Source organism: Myotis davidii, unplaced genomic scaffold (assembly GCF_000327345.1).
Source record: "Myotis davidii unplaced genomic scaffold, ASM32734v1 scaffold967, whole genome shotgun sequence".
Classification (NCBI taxonomy): domain Eukaryota; kingdom Metazoa; phylum Chordata; class Mammalia; order Chiroptera; family Vespertilionidae; genus Myotis; species Myotis davidii.
The window spans coordinates 3,770,058-3,779,334 of NW_006383014.1; positions in this window are offsets into that span (position 1 = coordinate 3,770,058).

Here is a 9,277-nt window from a genome sequence, read left to right on the forward strand (position 1 = left end):
CCGCCCCTTCAGGGTAGGAGTCCCCCCTGGGGTCCCAGGGCAGCCTGGGTGAGGGACTGATGGCTGTTTTCAGGCTGGTCACAGCCCCTCAGGGTGGTGGGTCCTGCTGGCATCCCTGGACAATCTGGGTGAGGGGCTGATGGCTGTTTGCAGGCTGGCTACAGCCCCCAGCCCCCAAGCTCCCAGTGGAGGCTGGCTGGAAGCAGGTATCTGTGATTTATTTAACTTCTATAATTGAAACTTTGTTGCCTTTTGTGGAGACCACAGCTGGCCACGGCAAGCAGCAAGCTTGGCTTCCTCCATCGCCGGGGCAACCAAGCCTCCTGCTTGCTCCAGGTCAGTGGTTGCTGGCCGCCATCTTGGTTGGGTTAATTTGCATATAGTCGCTCTGATTGGCTGGTGGGTGTGGCTTGGGCATAGCGAAGGTATGGTCAATTAGCATCTTTGTCTTTTATTCATGTAGATTCTTTCTAAAATTACATTTCAAAACCATGTTAATAAGTAATTACAAACAAAGCATGCCTTTTCCCCCCTCTTCACATTTTGACCTTTGGCAAGGTTTTACCCTGCAGGGTCATATCTCCTTGGAGCAGCATTGCCAATCCCAGCTATAAGATTGAACCTCCTCCACAATGATTTCAGTTGCTGCCTTTCAATTGTTTGGGCTTACTGTTCCATAAAGCAATTAAAACAAAGAAACAAAAAAACCTCTCCACAGATATCCTTCATCCAGTTGATAGTAGGCAAACATAATTAGTGAATAAAAGACTAAGGATTAAAGTTGTTTTACTGTAAGGTGTGTTTCCAAGAAAATTTCTAAAATTTATTTTGCTAAATCATCATAAAAAAAACACATATTGAGCATCCTAATAAGGGTGTTAATTGATAAGCATATTGTAGTCCTTTACAAGTTTAGTGTATAAATTATTCCTAATATATATGATATACATACTAATATATTTATATAATATATACTATATATAATATATGTAACATTATATATTATATAACATATAATATATAATAAATGCCATTATATAAATTTTTATATAATTACTTTTATTCCCATTATACTTTATTTTCTATTCACTCTAAACCAGTTATTTTTATTGATTGTGAATATTGACTTTTGCATTTATTTTGTTCCCATAAATTTTCTCTTCCAATCTTATCACGGTGAACTGTTCTTATAGTATCTGTGAATAATGCACTTGGCATCAATATGTGTGTGTGTGTAAATTAAGTTCTTTACTTTATGATTTACTACACTGGTGTTAAGTTGGCCCTATTTGGAAATCTATTGGCAATGTGTACAGTAGAAGGCTTCATTAACTTTTTAAACCACTTTTCACATCAGACCTTATGCAGCTGGATGGAATAGCTTCAGTAATCCAGAAAAAGAAGTCTGGTCAAACAAGAATATTAGAAGGAACACAGAAACATGGGAAAAATAGAGGTATAGTTGGTTTAAAATGGGCCTGGAAATATCAAAGATCTAGGTAGAGGCACACAATCTAGTGATCACACTCAGTTTTCTAGTTAGGTTAATAATTAATCATACATATTTTGATTGCAAGTAAAAACAATTCTATTCAATCTAATTTAGTTAAAAAAAAAAAGTTAACAGCCCTGGTCTGTGTGCAGGAGGCAGCCAATGGATGTTACACTCTCACATTGATATCTCTCTCTCTCTCTCTCTCTCTCTCTCTCTCTCTCTCCTCTCTCCTTTCCTCTTTCTCTAAAAATCAATAAATGATTCTTTTTAAAAATGCTGACACAAATGCTGACATACTCAGGATTGTGTAGAACCAGGAGTTCAAGTAATGTCTCCAGGGACCTTATCCCTGTCTAATTGGTGGGCAGAAAGACATTGGCAATCCAAGAACTACTTCATAAGAAAGGAAGCTCAGACTAATACATCCCCATGAGGAGTTGGTCCAGCCTGAGTGCCAGGCCTAATTCTCAAGTAAGTGTATATAGTGTGATATCACTCTGCTCACAACCTGTGTGAAATGTTCTCCTCCATAAAGAATGAGCTGCTCTGATAGCTGAAGGCAGTAGGGGCAACAGCAGGGAAGACAAACAAATATGTAGTACCTCTGGCCCAATTCAAGATGATTATTTCCAAACCTGGAAATAAGAGCCAATCCTGTGACCACATATAACTACTAATGGGAGGCAGAGAAAAGCACTGGCTACAAAGGGCCGGAACCTGGAAAAGATGGCCTGGTTAGTATCTCCAGAACCTTTAGAACCCCAAGTCTGTGTGACTGATTAACAGGGGTCAGACGTCTACCCAGTGGATCTGAAACCAGCTGTGAACTGAAATTGATAGGGAGCCATTATCTTTGGAGAAATGGGCACCTGAGCACTTCCTTCTCAAGGCCTCAGTCAATATACATGAGTTGAAGCAGAGTGTCGGTGGAACTGAAGTCAACAGGCCAAGCAAGTAGGGTGCATTCCTAAAATGGAGGAACAGAGTCACAAACTTTCCTATAACATGTGTCCCTCTTTCAGACTATTCGGTCACTTACTGGGAATTTGATGGACCTGTCAGATAAGCAAACATTATGCTATTGCTAAAAATAAGTGTTTGCCTTCTTTCTGTTATTTTCCCCCAATGCTGGCTTTTGATGTAGAGGAATATATTCCCTGTAATTAAAAAACACCTATATTCTTGCATCAACTTTTTAACATTGTTTTTGCACATTGAGTATTCATTATTTGCTCTTGTTTCTGTTTTTCTAGGCAACACTATTCTAGTTCTACTGATAACTGGTTGAGTACCATTAGTCAAGTTACTGATTCTTTAATACCAGTCCCCTCATTTGTAAAATGGAAATGATGGTTGTGCCATTTCACAAAGTTCCTTGAGGATGTTAAGAAGCTGATCTAGGCAAAACATTCAGCACAGGACTTGGCCCGTAGTTAACATTGATTCAATTCCTTTTCTACATAGAAAAGAATGACAAAATAACCCACAATCTCCTCTACTTTTTCACACATGGCTAACACAGTAACTGACTTACCAAAGATTGAATTGGAGTCACATGAAGACAGAGTCTCAGATGAACATAAATTTCTGACAAACTGATGGGTCAGTGACTCCTGAGTTATCTATTTTTATGAGTTTACAAATCAGGGAAGGATGTCCTTTGGGGAAGTGTCTCAGAGGAAAAGAAGATGAGAAGCAGAAGAATTGGGGATGCCAGGATGGTGACAATACTCAGCTAGGCCTCATATTCTAGGCCCAAGTCAACAGAAGAAGGAGAAATAACTTAATGAGCTTTCTTCATAAGGGGCTTTATGAGACTCATCCACAGACCATCGTACTTCTAAGGACCAGATGACAAAAGTGCAACACAGACTTAGAGACATGAGCTCTCTTCTGGCTTTTTCCTGCTTTGCAGTATGACTGAAATTGAAGGGCGATGTCCTTGTGAAGATGCGGCAGCTGGGGGAGTGTTAAGAGATCATACTCAAGGGTACTGCTACTCAAAGTGTGGCCTACATTTGGTCCCAATCCAGGCACTATTGGGATAGATACTGAGAGTAAGCATTCAGGCACTTTGATAGTAATTTGATATTTCTGTGTCATTCAAGAATAGGTTGCTTTTCTAGACATTTATATTGCATTTTTAAAATGTATTGTTTTTGTGTCTGATTAGGGGAGAAAATATTCCTTAAGCACAGATAGTGTGAGGAGCCCTGCTATAGGGATTGTTCTGTATATTATTGGAGATCACTGTCAGCTCTAGAAGGGGTAAACCACATCCTTAAGTGATAGTGAATATCAATGGAAATCTTTTAAATTTTTTAATTTTTAAATGCATGTATGGACTTATCAAGTCAGTATATATATTTTTAAATATGTTTTTATTGATTTATTTTTTTAATCCTCACCTGAGGATATTTTTCCATCGATTTGTTTAGGGAGAGTGGAAGAGAGAGAGAAATACAGAGAGAATCATCAATGTGAGAGAAACACATTGATTGGTTGCTTCCTGCATGCATCCTGACCAGGGCCCAGGCCAGGTAGGACCCTGCAACCAAGGTAAGACCCTTGACTGGAATCAAACCCAGGACCATTTGGTACAGGCCAACGCTCTAGCCATTGAATCAAAGTGGCTAGAGCAGTCAGTGGAAATCTTAGATAGAGAAGTTTGAATGAATTTATCCCTGAGCATATGTGTGCTGAACACAAGGCTTTTGATGATTTAATAAGTGCAAAAATAAGTAAAATACACATTTGTCTTTACTACATATAAAATATCCACTAAACTTCTAGAAAGAGCTAGGGGAAATTTTGACCTGGAAACTAAGGTCCTGCATCAGGAGTTGGGAGGCATTAAGTCAATCAAATTTGGGTTATTAATTTTCTGCTGGATCATTTGTTCCTGCCTAGGAATTTTTAGGTTAATATTATATTATTTTCTATCTATGCTAATATATGGTAAAATAATATTTTAAGTAAGAGTTGAAATGACTGTTACAGGAGAAATTTAAAACAACAACAGAAGAAAATAGCTGCTTGAACACTCCAACATTTTAATAAATAATAGAGCGAAGGTTAATCTAAGCACCTCAGCAGGTCTGAAGGACAGTCTGAATAGGAGGAAAAGAGCTCTAGTTATATTTATCTGGGATGTAAACCCAACCTGAGAAGAGAAAACAAAAACCAGAATCATTTATAGCTTTGTTTTGTTTTGTTTTATTTTGTGTTAATTAACTCTGTGTAAGCACACAGGAAGTGGATTGTGACTAAGGGATATTGGAGGATTTAATAAACTAAAGAAAGAAAATTCTGCAGTTGAAGTAGGCAGAACTAAGGAACTTAGATCCTGGATCCAAAATATGCAAACCTTAAATACTGAGATAAATTCTCTCCCATATGAGATGGTGATTTGACAGGAGTATCTTTGCTTTTAAAGTAAAGAAAGAGAAGAAATGAATCCTGACTTGGTGGCAAGCAAGAGCTTCGTTGTTTGATGATAAATAACTTAGGCCTTGAAGGATTCATTTTTTTTAATATATTTTATTGATTTTTTACAGAGAGGAAGGTAGAGGAATAGAGAGTTAGAAACATTGATGAGAGAGAAACATCCATCAGGTGCCTCCCACACACCTCCCACTGGGGATGTGCCAGCAACCAAGGTACATGCCCGTGACCAGATTCGAACCCGGGACCTGGGAGAGCATTCCACTTTACTGACCTCATGACCTTTTTTTTGTTACTTCAACTCTTGTGCTGCATTTTCCTTCCAATCATTAGAAGATAGCTAATGGTTGCAGTGCTTTTATAGGTTTAGTTACAGGAAGAATGGAGTATAAAGTAAGAAAGTGAATATTAGTCCTGCTCATAGTCATATATCTCTAGCAAAACAGCAATGATATTTGCTATTAGATATAATGAGATCAAGAGAACAAAATGTTTTTAGCAGGACACACACAAGGCCACACTTGGCTGTGTGACTTCTGCTTTTCACCAAGGACATTCCAGGTCTGTTTTGTTCTCCCTCCTGAACAAGGTTATGTAGACAGCCAGCTGCTCTACTGGTCCTCATAATTCTAACCTTTCCTGAGTATCCACCAGCACAAATATATTCTTGTAAAAATCCCTCCTAATTCTTATCTGAAATGCACCCAGGGTTCCTGGATGGTGCATTTTCACCTTGCTGAAGCAAGGGAAATAGACTGAACATTTTTTGTTTGTTTGACTGCCAAGATGTGTCAGGTGGCCTTCAGTAGTATTTAACAATAGAAATTATTCACAATAGAGGATGCAATGAATATAAATACTGCATTCTGTCATGGAAGAGGACAAGTATTCTCCTTCCATTTCTCAAATGAGAAAAATTAAAATGGAGATAATAGTCATTTTCTTCAGGACATAGAGGACCACAGCAAGTGGTAAATTTAAAGATTAACCCAATACCCAAATCTGATATTTGACATTATTTTAAAGCAATTTTGTCAAGAAACTTATTTTGAGGAGAATAATGTAAGAGATAATAAAGCCCAGAGTGGACAACAATTCCTAAAAATTGCAAAGCATCACTAAACACTGGATTCCTGGCTAAGTTGTTAGTCTAAGTCTACTGTACCCATTTCCTTGTTGACATTGATACCCACTCTCACCCCAAATTGTCTCAACTATATTCAGCTGTGGATGACTTTACTTCCTAAAGTCACTCTTCTCAAAATTGTTCTTACAGGGCCACAGAACTGGATCATTTAGTTTATTTTCTTTCATATACAAAGGAGGAAGAAAAAATCTAATTAGCTATTGGGAAAGACAAAAGTTCAAGTCAGCTTACTAGACCATGATTTTCCATGATAAAAAGTATTTAAATTCATGTCTGTGTTGTGGATTTCACAATGTCCTCTTCATTAACAAGCCTGTGCTCTACCTTTCTACAACCGCAGTACATACTTCAGCCAAAGGAGAACCCAGATACACAGTGATTTGTAAAATCCTATGTGCAGGCCCTGTACTTCAAGAGTTTTAGCTTTCTCATTAGTTTCGTCACACAATTTTAAACTCTTCATTTTGAAAATACTATAACATTTTTACATCTCAAGGAGAATACCACCCATTTCACCTAGCTATTTATTCTTCAATAAATAATGAAAAAAATCAATGAAATTATCTTAATTTTCACTTGATTTTTTTTGTAGCTTAATCACATTCACTCCAGGTTCTAAAATATTTTAGCATATTTACTAGGAAAATTTTATTTTTACTATTTTTGTTCTTCTTCTTAAATTAAGTTGACTTTACTAAATACATACATTTTAAACCAATTCCTTAACATTTGCTGTGTTTCTCATGTTCCATAATAGTTAATCTATGAATGTTTCCTCTCTCCCTTTCTCTAGTTATAAGTATGTGTAAGTTGTATATGAATTTTAAGCCTCTTTAGTAATCCTAGTAATAAAATCTAATAATATGCTAAATGAAAAACAGTACTTCTCACTGATTCTGTGTTAGGTATTGACTGTAACTCATGCAGTTATAAACAAAAGCTAATAAAGTCAAATAATTTTCTCCTAAGTCACCTTTACCAATTTAATTACAATATTAATCTTTTTTTTCTTTTGGTATTTATCCTAAATAATATAGCTGTAAAGCAGGGATGGCAAATACTTGTCAAGTAGAGGCCTGGTGCACAAAATCCGTGCACAGGTGTGTGTGTGGGTGACCCTTAGCCCAGCCTACACCCTCTCAAATCTAGGACTTCTTGGGATCAGGCCTAAACTGGCAGTCGGACATCCCTCTGACAATCTGGGACTGCTGGCTCCTAACTGCTCTCCTGCCTGACTGCCTGATTGCCCCCTAACCACTCCCCTGATGGCCTGATCCTCCCCAACTGCCTCCCGTGCCAATCTGATAGCCCCTAACTACCCTCCCCTGTAGGCCTGGTCACTCCCAACTGCCCTCCCCTGATGGCCTGATCATCCCCAACTGCCTCCCCTGCCAATCTGATAGCCCCTAACTACCCTCCCCTGTAGGCCTGGTCACCCCCAACTGCCCTCCCCTGATGGCTTTGTCACACCCAATTGGCCTCCCCTGCTGACCATCTTGTGGTGGCCATCTTGTGGCAGCCATCTTGTGGCAATGTCATGCGAGGGCATTGCATGATGCCACCTACGCTTTTATTACATAGGATAGGGCATGCTTTTCCCTTCCTATGATCATAGTTTGACCAGGCTCTTAGGAAAATCCAGCAGCAGCTTCCTTACCTCTCAACAAACATACATCCCACTCCCCAGTGCTCATAAAGGTCAGCCCTTTTAGATCAGGTTTTTCTTCTGATACTTACCTTTGTATTTTCACATATGTGTTTACAGATATTAGTTTTCGGTTGGGATAATTTAGCTCTCTTAAATACCTCCTCTTGCATGCCCAGATTCTTCCCTCACCCACCATGCTGAGTTATATCATTACATGGGTTTATAACAATGCTGAGTGATTAACTCTTAAGATTATATCATTTTAATTCATAGCTAATTAATATATTTTACTATAATTGCACATTTTTACCCACCACAAAATTTAGAATTTTCTTTTGTACAATTAATATTGGTCCTCTTCTTTGTTTGCTTAGTTTTCATGAAAACATCACTAATATATTACCAAACTCTTTGTGTACAGGTAAAAAGAAATCCCTATCAATAAGTTTAAATACATTACTAATCTTTCAATTTTATTTTATTAAATATAATTTTATTGATTTTAGAAAGGAAGGGGGAGAGAGAGAGAGATAGAAACATCAATGATGAGATAGAATCATTGATTGGCTGCCTCTTGCATGCTCACATGGTGGATCGAGCCCACAACTTGGGCATCTGCCCTGACTGGGAATCGAACCACGGCCTCCTATTTCATAGGTCGATGCTCAACCATTGATTTAGCCATGCTGACTGGGCTCAAATTTATTTTCTGATTCAGATATATCCCTCTTTAGCCCTCTGTTCTCCTGTACATATTGGTCGTTCTAAGCCTGAAAAATCACGTCATCTTAGATCCCCTTCCTTGTGAGCCTAGGGTTTCTTTTCAGTATTCTTCTCCTCAAACACTTTTATTTCTATTTTTTTATTGCATTAACAAAAACACTCTGATTTCTATTTCTTGTTGGACTATCTTTCAACAGTTTATTGAGAAATTGCATAAGGATGATAACTCTGAACTTTACATGTCTGAGGAACTCTTTAATCCACCTTTGGACTTGATAGATGATGGGAACTAGTTTGGAATCATTTCCCTTAGAACTGTGGAGGGATTATTGGCAAAGACATGCACTGTTTCATTTTTCTCTGGGCCTTCTTTGCAATGAGAAGAGGTCATGTGCTTGGGATTAAGTGATCTTTCCAGCCCTGGTCGGTACAACCTCGTCATAAATTGCCATACTCTCCCTCCTCTGTTAAATTGCACCTGATACAGGGGGTCCAGTGGAATATTCGGAGTCTCTAGATAACAGCAGAGGCACTATAAGAAGGGACCTAGCTTTTGAGTACTACCATTCTAAACTGGGCTGAGTTATGAGAATTAAAATTTCTGTGTTCAGCCACTGACATCTGTGAGTTTGTTACACAAATCAACCCATCTTGACTAATATGCATATCCATTGTCTTCTTTTTTTTAATTAAATCTTTATTGTTCAGATTATTACATTTGTTCCTCTTTTTTCCCCCCATAACTCCCCTCCTCCCAGTTCCCGCCCCACCCTCCGCCCTCACTCCCCACCCACTGTCCTCATCCATAGGTGCACGATTT